This window comes from Dipodomys spectabilis, unplaced genomic scaffold (assembly GCF_019054845.1).
Source record: "Dipodomys spectabilis isolate Male_0828 unplaced genomic scaffold, ASM1905484v1 ptg000421l, whole genome shotgun sequence".
Taxonomy (NCBI): Eukaryota; Metazoa; Chordata; class Mammalia; order Rodentia; family Heteromyidae; genus Dipodomys; species Dipodomys spectabilis.
Genome location: NW_024871098.1, coordinates 3,052,177 through 3,068,157, shown reverse-complemented (window position 1 = coordinate 3,068,157; position 15,981 = coordinate 3,052,177). Strand labels below are relative to the sequence as shown.

At 35.2% G+C, this 15,981-nt stretch overlaps 1 pseudogene; it reads right to left on the bottom strand.

Annotated features, from left to right (window-relative positions):
- Positions 1-4,233: 4,233 nt before the first annotated feature.
- LOC122097307 lies at positions 4,234-4,329 on the bottom strand (annotated as a pseudogene).
- Positions 4,330-15,981: the final 11,652 nt, after the last annotated feature.

Here is a 15,981-nt window from a genome sequence, read left to right as displayed (position 1 = left end):
AAGGACTGTGTTAATAGAAAAGAGTTATACTAATAATTAGCTTACCAAATTCACTTACATTCTTTTATTCTATTTCATTTAGTTTCATATAAACTGGCTTTTCATAAAATGATGCATAAAAAGCCTATATACCCACTTACATTTTCATATCTTAATATTTATTTCAGAAATGTCTTTAGCTGCATAGTCAATGAACTGAAATAATACTTAAATATTCAAAGGCTTTTCAGAAATTGCAAGACTCTCTCTGGGATGTTATTTTTATTGGAAAAGATATTCAAAAAGCTCTATTTGTTAAAGTTGTGATATTTACTCCCACAAAACAGTCATTAGTGAAGTTCCCTTTGCATGTACAAAACAACTTCACATATATTCACAATCTGGAGATGACACATGATTTTTGTTTGTTTATGAAAGGAATATCTAACAAGCATAACTACAATACTTATTTTCAGTCAATAAGATGGGGTATTCAAACGTAATATGGGATTGATTATCTCTTAGTGAGAAGAGATATGATCTTACAAAGAAAGTTATTTTCAATAGAAATCCGGAAAGAGTTTATTCACCTTGGATTTCACAGGAATAACCAGAAAGTAATACTTGTTTGGTCAAGTCAGTCAAACTTACTTCATGAGTGTAACTTAAATTTATAACCCATATAAGATCCCAGATACATATTTTGTACTGACAGTCATCATATAGTAATAACTTACTACCTAATTATTTCTGTATCTTCTAACCTAACATATAAGAGCTGAAAGCAGTCTCTTTTATATAACTTAATGTTGTAAATGCTTTGGTTATGATGATGTTATTATTTGACAAATAAAATGTACAGAAGGGTGGTTCCAATGAAATGACATGACAGAACACTGATAAATAAAAACATTATAACATTTAACTCTTTTCAGCCTCACCCTGTCCACATTGGCAAGCAACATTGCAACAGCACATGCACACATATACACAACACACATGTGCGCACATGTACACACACATATACATGCATGAAAAATTCAGGGTTTATTGTACAAAAAAGTTTAAATAAAATATTAGTGATTAGGAGAAATGATAATTTGCCTTATTACAAAATAATACATAATCTAGTCACCACAGGTTTTACATTTTACCTACCTCTCCACATGTGACCACTTAATTTATTTCTAATTAATTAATTACCTAAATAATTAATTCATTTCTTTGGTGCTAATACTATGGCTTGAACTCAGGGTCTGGCCCTGAGCCAGAATTTGTTATTTTGTTTTGTTTTAGTTTTCTTCAAGGCAAGCATTTTTCTGCTTGTACCACAGCTCCATTTCTAGCTTTTGCTGGTTACTTTCAAATCAGAGTCTAATGGATTTTTTTTCTTAGTCTGGTTTCAAATCACAATCCTCAGATTTCATCTTTCGTATTAGCTAGGATTAAAGACATGAGTCATCAGTGTGGCTTCTACTTTTTTCTCTATACTTATGTAATGCACACATTTAGATAGTAATTTGAAACTGAAAGTATGAAAGCAAGATGTACAATGATGATATTGTCTTGTCAGAAATTCAAGTTAGTAATGTAAAGTTCTTCTTAATACCATACACAAAAATACCATGATATAATGTAAGAGAACTCATTATTGAATATATGAGCTTAGGAGCTTTCTAATAGATCCATTATTTATTGTTACCCAACATTAGAAAAAAAAATGTATAATGTAGTAGTAAAATGGAAGTCCTTTGCATGACTACTTAAATGCCTTGTGTTTTTAATGACACTTGATTTCATCTAAATAAGTAGGCCTGTCTATTGTCTTCATGTGATTTTGATGATTGAAAGTGCTTAATGAGAAGTTAAAATGTATTAGTAGTCCTTTGCTATCAATTCTCACTTTTTCTTCTTGGAGTATATAATGTTCAAAGCAATAGTTCAGAATCAGCACACACAAAAAAAAAGTTCAGAATCATGCTTCCACTTACACTGGAAGCATGATTGGCCTGACTTCTCTAGCTGCTTTCCTAGCCTGGACCTATTCCTTCACTGTACAGGAAAAGTGGGATTCAATTGATTTCAGTCAGATCTGTTACTAGAATTATCAAGGATTTAGATTCTTATCTGTAATTTGGTCAAAGATGTTTCTCTCTATATAGGCTACTAAAAATGTATTTACTAATTTCAAGTAAATACATACATTCTATTCCCATCATTTAAAAAAAATTTTTTTGCTTGCTCAATAAATTGATCAGAGGCATGGATTTTGTTGCTAACTAGGTCATTGCACATCTCTCTTCCTCTCTCCTTCATGGTTCTCATAGATAATATGATTGCTCCATAATTATCCTAATTTAATTTGCTTTTATATTTTTGGTTGCATCATTTCATTTTCTGCTCTGCCATTCCCCAAATCATTTATACAGAAGGCATTATTTCATACTTTCTCATTCCTAGAAGGAGCTGCACATGAAGACACCACTGGTCCTCATTTTCAGTCTTTACCTTTGAATACGGTGTAACATCTTTCCTCTGCTCTCCATCAATTCCCTACACCCTAGTTAGAATAATTTTGAATAGTAAAAATGGAAAAAGAGAAAATAAATCATGGTTAAAAACATAAGCAAGAATTCACCAGATATTTCTGACCAGTTCTATCAATGTGAATTATTAGGGAAATACATGGACACCTCATTCCCACTGGGAAATACATGGACACCTCATTCCCACTGGTATCAAAGTCTCTGGTTAGGCAATTCTGATGAAGATGAAGAAAAGGATGAAAAAGTAAGGAATGGTATCAATTACAAGAAAAAAATGGAGAAGGATCCAAACAAATTTCTTTGGGCTGCTGAAAATGATCGGCTTACTACAGTGCGGCGACTACTTCAAAATGGCCACTCATGTGAATACTAGGGATGACAATGTGTATACCCCTCTTCACCGGGAAGCCTACAGTGGACACTTAGACATTATCTGTGAGTTGGTGGCTCAAGAGGAACATACAATAACTGTAGATGCCTGGACACCCCTGCACAGTGTATATATGTGGAATAATACCAGAGTGGCTTCTTTTTTACTTCATCATGATGCAGATACCAATGACAAAATTAAAGGCCTCTTGTCCCCCTTGCTGCTGAGAATTGAGATAGCAAAGATATTCTGGATCTCCTCCTGTTGAACCATTATGTCAATCCAGGCCTGAAGAACAACTTGGAAGAAACTGCATTTGATATTGCCAAAAGGATAAATATGTATCACTACCGCTTGGAAATTGTGGAAGGCTTTACGAATTGTTCTTCTAAGTTCTAATAGTTCAGTTAAGTTTCTTAAATTTCAAAAATGCCAATCCGTCCTTTGTCTCCATACAAAATATTTTCACAATACAAATAACAGCAATCAATATCTTGTTTTGTGGGGTTTTTTTTGGTCAGTTGTGGGGCTTGAACTCTGGGCTTGGGCTCTATCCCTGCACTCTTCAGCTCAAGGAGAGCTCTCTAGCGCTTGAGCCACAGCTCCACATCTGGTTTTCTAGTGGTTTATTTGAGAAAAGAGTCTTATGGACTCTCCTGCCCGTGCTTTTAACTGTGATGCTCAGATTTCAGTCTCCTGAGTAGCTAGGATTATAGGCGTGAGCCTCCAGCGCCCAGCAACAGCAATATCTTACTGTAAAAATTCATGGATTCCGTGGAATTCTTCCAAGTGAATTGCCTGCCTTTGATGTCAAAATGTATTCAAGAGTTTTTGTATACATCTATAATGAGTTCTGCAGAGTGTGTGATTTCTTAATCAGAAAGAATTTTCTTACCTGTTGAAATCAGTAGTACAGAAACTAAAGTATTTCTGATGCTTGGCTGGAAAAGTATATTTTAAAATATTCTACATTCTATGTTTGTATAATGCCTATAATCTATTTTATCCTCTCCTAGGTATACTCTGAATTCTACATTGTTTTATAATATATAGGTTCATTATTGCATCCTTTCAGATTGCATTCCATATAGAAACAGTTTAAGATTCCTTTTTTTCCTAGGTCCTTATAGTATTATATTTCTTTGGGATAAAATGTCAAAGTTGTATAATTTCAAAAGTTTTGTAAAGTTTATGCTACATAAAGGCTTTTCTAGTGTGAAGATTTAATACACTGATGTCAAACTAACTTTTAATTATATGAATTACGTGTATTGATACACTTGTAATTTTGTAATCAAGTTTTTAATAACTTTTTTCATTTCTTGTATCTGTAGAATGAAAAATATGGAATATTCACAAATTTTCATATCATCCTTGTGCAAGTGCCATGTTAATCTCTGTATTTTAATTTGGGTATATGTGCTACAGAAGCATGTAGTATCCTCTAAATTTAAGTAGTTAATGAGACAAACTTTATACAGGCGTATATCCTTGGTTGCCTAACAATGCTATTGATCTTATTTCCCTAAAATTCTGTGAATATTGGAAAAAAATTATATTGTTCAGTCGATTGCTCACATACGCAATTTTTTTATCCGTGACAATTTTAAGTCTTTTTAATGTGGGATTTAATCGTACTTTCAAGTATTTATATATAGGTCCAAAGGTGATGGCTTTTTCAAGTACTTATTTATCCAACTGAGCATTGTGGAGCTAATGGATTCAAAGTAAGCCTTGCGTAAGAGCTACTTCTAAACTTCTACAACTGAAATTTTCCAAATGAGGTCTTACTGACACAAATGTTTACCTGGTCCTTTACTCTTCTTCCCTGTAGGAACAGACCAACCAGAATATCTTACCCTGAGAGTATAGATTATATTACTTGAACAAAATTAATCTTAGTTACAAGGTATCATAGAGAGAGGAACAGTTCAGACAGAACTTTTCATACTAAAATATAATTAATCAAAATATAATTGTTTATAATACCTACCATTTCAAAAGTAGCTAAAGCCAAGAAGGTGAAAAAATTGTTCATATGCATGATGACCTAATGTCCTGGCCTGTCTATCATCCAACCAGGCAGGAACTTACACTGCTGCCTTTCTATAACCAAATATTTTCATAGTTGCAGGAGGAGTCCATATGTTTCTCCTCAATATTAGGCTTTAAATTGATAATGTATTAATCATAATATTTCCTCTTACCTCCAGGCTGTAAATCTACAAGTGGTAAACCTTTAGGTCTAACTCTATCAAACACTGAGGTAGAGATAATGCAATAATACTTTAAAACAGAGTTGCCTTTGATACACTAACTACAACAGAACAATGTAAAACACGTGCCTTTTCATTATGTTATATATTATTATATATTTTATATTTATATGTGCTGATTTTTTATTTCACACAGTGAAACTTACTAGAATTAGTTGATAATTTGACAAATATATTGATATTTATTTATTCCAATAAAGAGAATTGGAATGTAAATAATTAGGTTTAGAATATATATTAGAATATAAAAAAATAGTGCAATGTCTTCGGCATAAACTTGTGATACCTTCTAAGTGTTCTTGGTCTTCTGAATTCACAGGGTAAAAAAACAATGTTGTTTTCCTCTAATCTATAAGGGATTTTACTCTGCTGCTCTAGTTATTGTTTTAACTCATTATTCCCAAACTGTTTTTCTCCATATTTCTGAAGCATTCCTACTGATTATGGCCAAATTTTGCTGATATGATGTCTAAAAAAATATTATTATTCTGCAGGACCCGTGGGTCCTAGGATCCCAGGTTCCAGTTACCTGCATCATCAGATAATAGTCGCAAAACTTCTCACCTAGGCCTATGTAACATGCCAACAGAAAGTAATTGAAGACCCATCTCAATTTCTCATTTCCTATATTTCAGGACCCCAATTCCTCAAGATGAAGAAATTAGCAGTAAGCAATTTTATAATGCAAGGCAACTTAAAATAGAGGCTGAGATCACAAACTCTGAGAGAAAGTACTGTAATTCAAACTTTCAATTTACAGATGACAAGCCCATATGAGTGAACAAGATCACGAAGTGTCATAAGATTATTTTTAATATCCCTCCCCTATGATTAATGAAATATTTCAATCCAGCATAAGTGGGCAAAAAAATAGTTCCTGGAAGGCTAGATCCTTAATTGGTTTAACAAGTCCCTGAAAACTTAACTTAGAGGTCAAATTTAATTCAGAAAAACATTAATTGAGAAAACCCTTAGTGATTCAAAATATTGGTACTTCAGTAAAACTTGGTTCTCTGGTATAAAAATGTTGTCATTCTCAAACCAATGATAACCTACATTTAATCTCCTGAAAATATATTCCTTTTCAAATAAGCTTTTTAATATCACATTTGCCAAAATAACATTTGACAAGTAGATGATAACTAGGGACATTACAAGTGTTTCAAGTGTATGGAGAAAGTTACAATAGAGTTGATTTATTTACCCACCACTAATTCCAAACAGGTTCAACCATTCATTAAAGTGGAGAAAGAGTACCACCCACCATTGTGTTGTTCAGTAGGTGCCTTCCAGAAATGTGTTAAGTAGATCAGCATCCCATATTTCAAACCCAAACATTAGCACATAAAGAAAATTTCATTACTTAATAAGGTACATTTAATTAATTAATTTATTTTATTTATTTTTTATTTTGAAAATACTGTACAGAAGGGTTACAATTACATGGGCAAGATAATGAATGCATTTCTTTTTTTTTTTTTTTTTGGTCCAGTCGTGGGGCTTGAACTCTGGGCCTGAGCGCTGTCCCTCAGCTCTTCAGCTCAAGGCTAGCGCTCTACCACTTGAGCCACAGCGCCACTTCCGGCTTTTTTCTTTTTGCTTATGTGGTGTTGAGGAATCGAACCCAGGGCCTCGAGCATGCAAGGCAAGCGCTCTACCACTGAGCCACCTTCCCAGCCCATGAGTGCATTTCTTATCAGCATTGTAGCCTCCTCCTTTGTTTCCCCATCCCATCCCTTTCCATCCTTCCCCTGCCACGCCCAGACCTCCCCGCCACCCTCCCCCCCCAACTAAAGTTGTAAAGTTCGTTTTCGACATAACGATTTGTACTTCTCATTGTTGCGACGGGTCCAACTGTATCGTTACTTAAATGACTTGTTTTCCCCCCTCTACAAATTATACCGACATCAAATACAGTGAAAGCGGGGGTTACTCTGTGGGGGGAGGGATATACAAAGCAACAAAGAAATAAAATTATAAATGCATTAGAAACAATCACATGAAAAATAAACATTTGAATACATATCTTAGGGTTCTTTTCCCTAACATCACCAATAAGGTACATTTTAAAAAGTCATAAATATTTGCCTCATCATATGTTCTTTTATGTTTTCCTTATCTGTCCAATGTAGTAAGAAATATGACTTTAATTCTTTAATATGGTATTCATCATAGATATGACAAACATAAAATCTATCTTGTATTTCTATCATATTTATCTATAGTAGTAAATTTTAGTTTTTTTGTTTTTCCAAAACTTATAGGTAGTAGAAAATATTTTCCCATGTAAAATAAATTAATCACACCATTGTAAAAGGGCATTTATAAAAATTGGTAGTTAGGAATATATTCTAAGCCATTTTTAAACTTTCTTGTTGACTAAAATTAATCATACAAATGGATGAGAATTAAATTATGTTTAGGTGCTTTACGTCTCCAGCCTTTAAATTGTTATTGCAGATGAATAAGTTATTTAAATCTAAGCTGGCACCAGTTCAAGTATATGCAGGATTGTAACTCCATGGAATGTATATTAACCTTTCAAAGTATTAACAGACAGTTTAACAGAATGACTAACAGGAAGTTGAAACCAGAGAGTACGCAATGTACACATGTGATGAAGGAAGTGCAAAATCGTAAATAAATCTTGGAATAGGCGTTAGTTGAGAATCATAAGAGTGACTCTGACCTAGGTGCATTGGACAATTAGATGGATATATTTAATTGTAACACACTTGCACAATCTTCTGTAATTCAGTTAAAAACCACAACCAAAACAAAAACACACAAAAATCACAACCAAACAGCAATCTCTAGAGAGTATGAATATGACCTCTCAAAATTTTAAGCAGTTTATGAAGAGCAGTCTAAAGAGGGCAGTTTGGGGTAGGGGAGAATTTTGAACAAATTTAAATAGTTTGTCTAAGGTTATAAATCACATACATCTGCTGCAAATGTTATCTTTCTTCTGTGAGTTCTCTTTGTCTAACTGGATACTCTAGTCCTGAGACACACTTGATAGCTTGTGAAGGTAGAATGGAAGAAATAAGATCAAGAACCCATTACTCCAAATGTTTTGGCCTCCCTCCACTGCAGAAGCCAATACGCTTAACTAGTGCTTCTAAGAACGTGTTTTCTTACCTTTTCCATTTTCTAAATTCTTTGCCAAACCCGAAATTTTTTAGCTTATGTAATAAGAGATTTGTTCACTATCTCATGTTAATAAGGATTTTATTTTTTGTGAGCCACTTAGAACTGTGAAATCATTTGTTTGAAGTATCCAATCAGTTATTTTTTCTGTGTTTCACTGCTTCACATGCAAAGATATTGTGGAACGTGTTACAAACAGAGAAGTGTAAACCCAATACCTTCTTTCATTGTGGAGGGAACTTTCTCCCTAAATATTTTGATCCAAGTTATCTTTTTCAGAGAATTACTGCTTGGTAATTAAAGGTTAATTCACAAAATTTGATGCCTTGTTTTTTTAAGAACTTTGAATTTAAATTCCACTACAACTTTGTTTCACAGAGTGAGAGTATATTTCCTGCGTAAGGACAATTCTCAAGGAAACCTACAGGATTTACAGCAAGTTTTCTGAGGTTTGTTTGTTTACTGTGAAAAAGAGCCATCTTCACCCACATTGCTCCCTCTCTACCAAGTCTCCATCGATATCTTTCAATGAAAGCCTATTCTCCCAGGCAATTTTAACTTTTATTAATAGGCTAAGTTGTTAAAAAGTTTTAACAATTAAAATTTAACTGTCATAACTTTAATACTCTTCTGAAATTTTTTATCAGAACCATGAATTCAACATTCAGGTAACTCTTTAGCACCATGGGTGAAGGCAAAACTCACTCTCCTTGTGGAAAAGAAATTCAGTCTAGAGTTCGCAGAGTCTGATTGAAGGCCATGCAAAGGAAAAATATTTCTACATATGTGTAATATATGTTTACTTGTGTATGTTTATTACATATTATGATTTTTATTAATTATTTTGTATTTATTTTATTTTTTACTTGATTTATTTATTGTTTGTTTGTTGTATTTAGTGTTATTATACACATAATATTTAGTACATTTTGTATATCTATTATCAAATTATATACAATAATTTAGGACATTGACTAATTTTTCATTAATACATTTTTAAGTGTTGAAACATGATATATAATTTAATGGAAGCATTTGTCACAGTCTTCACATGCTTAAAGTCTCTCCAAATATGAGCTTTGTCTTATTTGTCTTTGGACACTTCCTATAGGCATTTTTTAGATGATTTATACTCACAAGCCTTTTCTTGAGGATAGGCAATTTGAGGGATAAAATTGCAAGGCTGGGGCTAGAAATGTGGCATATTGGTAGAGCTTGCTCAGCATGCCTGAATGCCAGGGTTTGAATCCTCAGTGCCACATACTCAGAAAAAGCCAGAAACTGTGGAGTGGCTCACATGGTAGAGTGCTAGCCTTGAGAAAAGAAGCTCAGAGACAGTACCCAGCCCCTAAGATTAAGCCCCAGGATTGTCAAAACAATAGGCCAGATGCCTGTGGCTCACAACTGGAACCCTGGCTTTTCGGGAAGCTAAGATTTGAAGACCACAGTTCAAAAACAGCCTAGGCAAGGAAAGCCTGTTAGACTCGTATCTCCAATGAACAAGAAAAAGACCCCACCTGACGATGTGGGTCAAGTGGTCGAATGTTCACCTTGAGCTGAAGGGCTCAGGGACCGATGCCCAGGCTTGAGCTGGAGGCACACAAATGGAAAAAAAAAGTGAGGGTTAATCAAATTACTTTCCTTATTTGCTAATTAGGAGAACATTGTATGTAAAATGAATGCTGGTGTACACCAGAATTGGAGTCAGAGCTCAAGGTTCAATTGTAGCACATCCATATGCCCAGCCTCTCAGATTCTAGCATTATAAACTTATGTCATACAGGGTTCTGAATGGTCCATTGTTGAAAGGCTTTCCAAGCCCCTTGTGATAAGCAGTGGACTTGTATTGTCAATGTCATTACAGTTCTGAACCTAGCAGAGCACCCGTAGCTCACGCCTGTTACCCAAGCTCAGAAGGCTGAGGTCTGAGGATCACAGGGTAAAGCCAGCCAGGACCGGAAAATGTATGACACTTTAACTTCCACTTCTGAAAGGTCAGATGTTCAAGAGCTTCTTGTGTTTCCTTTGGTGATGAGAAGTTCTCGAGCTATAGAAGCAGGAAAAAACATTATTGACCCATCATGTGTTCAAATGAAGTTCTCAGGATCCAAACCCTAGCCCTGTTAGCATGATGAACTCCAGTGTAACACTATATTTGAAGGACAGAAAACAGTTGCAAAAGCCAGGCTAGGTGAAGAGATCTATGCCTGCAGGATTAGGTGACAGAATGTACACACTCAACAGGGATGTGAGCTGGAAAACCACTTCATTCATTCCAGGCACAGACAGCATTGTGGGGAAACCTGAAATATTTATTAGAGTTACACCATGGTCAGGCTTTTCTCTGCCTCTTCAAACAATGACTAATTAACCTTCCTCCCTCAGGTGAAGGGAGCCTCAGCCTATCTTTAGGTTAACAATAGAGCACCAATTTAGTGGGGAAGAAGGGAGGAACAGAGCAGAAAAACCTTGCCATCTGGTCTTAAGGAATGGGTTTTTGACTCTCCATCTGTCAGATTTGAAGACCCTTCTTCTACCTCTGCCAGTCTTTTCTCCTTCCTTCATTCTCCACATCATTAATGCAAGTCCCCAGTCCAAGGAGAGGCAGGGCCCTTTCTCTTCTGTCGCCAAGCACCTGAGTTAGAACCTGGCTCTGCCCACTTGACTCTGGGGCCCTCAGTTGCCTGAGAAGTGGGAAAGAGACAGTCTTCCTGCTCTGTGGTAGTGTGAAGGCAATGCTGGTGGCCTGGCACACTGCAGAAGGCCTCATGACTGGGACTTATTCCCTTCTTTCCTCCTGACATCCAAGACCATATTCATCTCTCATCTTTCTATGTATCTAGTATCTATCTATGTATCTATCTATGTGTCTATCTATGTATCTATCTATGTGTCTATGTATTTATGTATCTATGTATCTATGTATCTATCTATCTATCTATCTATCTATCTATCTATCTATCTATCTATACTTATCTGCATGCCTGCCTACCTACCTACCTACCTATCTTTTTGCCTGCACTTGGGTTGAACTCATGGCCTGGGCACTGTATGCTGCACTCTACAACTTGAGCCAAAGCATCAATTCTGGCTATTTCTGTGAATGTCTATTGAGGAATTGAACCCAGGGCTTCTTGCATGCTAGGCAAGCACTCTCTCACTACTCCACATTCCCAACCTCCTCTTCTTTTTTTCTTTTTTGAATTGTTTTTGGGTCTGGTCATAGGGCCTAAACTCTGGGCCTGGGCACTGTCCCTCAGCTCTTTAGCTCAAGGCTAGCACTCTATCACTTGAGCCACAGCACCACTTCCTGCTTTTTTTTTTCTTTTTGCTTATTTGGTGCTGAGCAATCAATCCCAGGGCCTGGGGCATGCAAGGCAAGTGCTCTTCCACTGAGCTACCTTCCCAGCCCCACCCCTTATCTTTTTCTTCATGGTAGTTTTTACATAAGTATGCTACCATTTTACTTCCCCATGTTTAATTTTCTGAATACTGGTTACTTCTGAGAAACCTGATTTTTTTCTTCCCCTGCCTGGTTTGTGACTGTTCCTGCATTGGCCTCATAATAAAATGTAAATAAAGGCTGCTGTGTGTGACCTGCTTTATCCAGATGTCTGCACAGATTTCTGTGTATGTCTTTTTGTTGCCAGTCCCGGACCGCTGACTCAGGATCTGGGCACAGCCCATGAGCTGCTTTTGCTTAAGGCTAGCCCTCTACCACTGGAGCCATATGGCTCTACTTCTGGCTTTGTTAGCACAGAAGGTGGACAGGTGTCTCAAGGACTTTTCTGCCTAGGGTGACTTTGACAATGATCTTCCTATCACAGCCTTGTAAGTATCAAGGAGGACTGCTGAGAGCGAATGGTGCCTGCTTAATCACTGGTCTTGCTGATGTTCATAGATAGACCAGTGAGTTCCCTATGCTGAGGTTAAGGTGGTGGGAGCTGGATCCCACAGTTGGAATCATGGTCCTGCCACCTCCAAATGGCAGGAGATCCTAAGAAATACATTCCTGTCTAAATGAATACCAATGGAATGTCATGTATGTTATGATTTAATGGGCACTTCTTGAATGATTCTAGGATAAAATTATACATACACTCACAAACATATAAATATGTTTGTGGGGGACTGAACTCTGGGCCTGGGCTCTGTCTCTTAGTTCTTCAGCTCAGGGCTAGCACTCTACCACTTGAGCCACAGGGACACTTCTGACTTTTTTCTTTTTGCTTATGTGGTGCTGAGGAATCGAACCCAGGGCCTCATGCATGCAACTCTAGCACTCTAACACTGAGCCACCTTCCCAGCCCAAAATTATACACAATTATATTATGGTACTCTGATCCGTTTTAATTAATAAGTTATGAAGCATTTAAACAATCACATTCATTAAATGGAGGCATAATGAAATACCTAAGAATTGGGCGTCACATAGTATAGAGATACCATATTTTTCTGCCAGGACTTTCTTTCGTTAATTGGAATATACCATTTTCTGAATGTAGTTTGATATATGAAACTAGGATATATTATACCTGACCAGAAAATCAATTATTCATACATTTTTATCACAAATGCTTATAGCAAAATGTAGAGGTAAATCCAAATTATGTATATTTGAAGGCAATGCTTGGTTAGTCCTCTTCTCACATTCCCCATTCCCTTGATGAGAGTAATACATATTGTAAGGAAATGCTTAGAAGGTTTTAGAGAAATAGGTTGACTTTAAACCAGTGAGTTACTCTATGTTGTATGTTGTTTACTTATATCCTGAAAAGGTAAGTTCTTACTTCATCATTTTCCTTAGGCTTTATACTCAGATTTAATCTCTGATGGGTGAAAAATAAAGATATAAACATTTTTTAACAGTGGCTAAATTTAGGATGAGGAATCTAGGTACAATGGTACTCATGCAGATACTTCTCAAAAGTCATGGGACCATGATATCAAAATGTTAACCAATGCTAACTTGTGTCATGCTTATGAAATTTTGTGTATTATAAACAGTGGTTATTAGAAATTTTGTAATTAACATCATTTTATTGGTTAGGAACTGAAGTGAGTCATTATAATCAGAACAAAATTTAAGGAGGCATCCTAAATTAGTTACCAAGATATACATCATGTAACACAATGCTTTAAAAATGCAAGCTAATTGAAATAATTTATGAAAAAAATCAACATTTGCAATAAATATAGAATCATTGTGGCTGATTTTTCTTTTACTCCAGTTGCAATACAGCTTACGTGATGACTTTTCGGGTTATATGTTTAGTTAGGTTTTGATATTTAATTGGAGAAGTTCTGTTCTTTTATATATTCATTTGTCAGATCAAAGAGGAAATGAATTGCATGCCAAAGTCAACATCCATAATAATGTTACAGATGTATCCTGCTACTTTGCCAAAGTTTCAAATCAACTCGAGGAACTTGGGTCTTTTTATTTGGATCTATCTAAATAGGTATTCAATTTTGTCAGTACTAGACAGATTATTTTCCAGAAACTACTTCTCTCTTTTCATAGATTTTTAATTTAATTTCTATTATGTGTTGATGTTTTCCTTTAGATAAGCCACATTCAGTCTTCTACAAAGTATAATTTGGAGTAGTTTCAAATTATATACACTCATGTACACTGCTCAGATTCTGTTATTTACGTATTTTTTCTTGTTAAATAAGTAGGAATTAGGTCTCAATATGGATACTATTAGACTTATTCGTTGCATTTCTGAATTTTTTAAGTATGTCATGACTTTGTTATTTTATTCTTTTAGATATGTGCAGGTCTCACTCCGCATACAGTCACATTTGTTTTAAACAATTTGATCCCTTCAATGGATTTGCTATGTTAGGTTCATTTTGATGAATTTAATTACAAATTAACACAACCGTTTTTCTTAGACACAGTTATCTTTATGGCTCTACTCCAATTTAACATGTAATTGAGGTTTTAGTGCTTAAAAAAACTGGGCACAACCTGTTTTTGTTCCTGGGGGAGTTCTACTTTGTTGGTTGTTTTTCCAGTTGGGGCGACTTCAACATATGTTTGTATTTTATTTCAATTGTTTTTTGTCTATATTTTGTTTCATATAAGGGAAAGTACAAAAAAAAAAATCAGTGATTTAGAACTTTTCCAAATAGAGTTATTAGAGAGACACTTGAAATTTTGTGACAACTGGGAATGGGCAGGTCTTCATAGTGGACGGGGTAGCAGAATAAAAGACATTGTGTGACATAATATGAATTCTTCCTCCTCTTGCCTCACTATTTCCAATAGTATTACTTCAAGGTGTTTAGTGGAAAGAAAATAATTTTGTGTGTATGAACTCTGAATTTTTGGTTCAATTGGGACACACTACACATTCATATTTGATTTTAAATCTAAAATCTTCTTTCTTTCGTTTAAAAATCACAAATGTGAATTTATAATGCTAAAATAACATCTACTAATTTATCTCAAATGGTCCAAACTATTTTCACTTCAAACTATATGTAATATAAAGGGTAATAATAATTGTGAGTAATAAAGTATATAATAATTGACTTTGGGGAAAGTCAATTACAGTGGATTTTTGTGAGATACTGAGTAATAGTAAAACATATTTGATTCTATTAAAGATTCACAGTTACATGTAAAAATAATTCATAGTTATAAAATAATGCTGAAAAAGTAAGATAATTTATTGGAAAAAGACAGAAGTTTTAATAAATTTGCTTTTTTTTTTAATTGTCTTGAATCTGCGCTTTAGTGGCTCATACCTGTAATCCTAGCTACCTAAAAGTCTGAGATCTGAGGATAGTGGTTCAAAGCCAGCCTGGGCATAAAAAGTCTGTGAGACTCTTATCTTCAATATATCTCTTGAAAACTAAAAACAGCACTGTAACTCAAGTGGTACAGTGGTAACCTTGAACTGAAGAGCTAATGGACAGTGCCAGGCCCAGAGTTCAAGCCCCAAGGCCGACAAAAAAACTTGACATGATTTTTACTTTATTATTTCATGATTTTTTTTATTGTGAAAATACATACAGAAGGTTTATAAGTACTTGAACAAGGTAATGAGTAAATTTCTTATCAATCATTGTTGTCTTCTCCTTTGTTTCCCCTTCCCATCTCCCCTTCTTCCCGCCTAAAGCCGCACCAAAGTTGGAAAGTTCGTTTTTGGACATAATGTCTTCTATATGTCATTGTTGCAATGGGTCCACCTGTATCCCAATTTGTTTTTACCTTGCCCTCCCCAAATTATACCCACATCAAACACAGTGAAAACAAGGGTTATACCGTGGGGGAGAAGCATGGAAAGCAACAATGAAATAATCTTATAATCATGCTAGAAACAATAGCAAGAAAAAAAAACCATTTGAGTCTTTATCTTGGTGTTCATTTCACCGAACATCAACCTGTCTGACAGTTTCTCTTTGTATTAGACATATACTAGTTTTTGCAATTAAGGGAAACCATAGGACCTACGTTTCTCTGGGCCTGGCTTACTTCACTTAATATAATTTTTTCCAAGTCTTTCAGTTTCCTAACAAATGTGGCAATGTCATTCTTTCTGATGGAGACATAGAATTTCATTGTGTATATATACCACATTTTCTTGATCCATTCGTCTACTGATGGGCATCTGGTTTGGTTCTGTATCTTAGCTATGGTAAATAA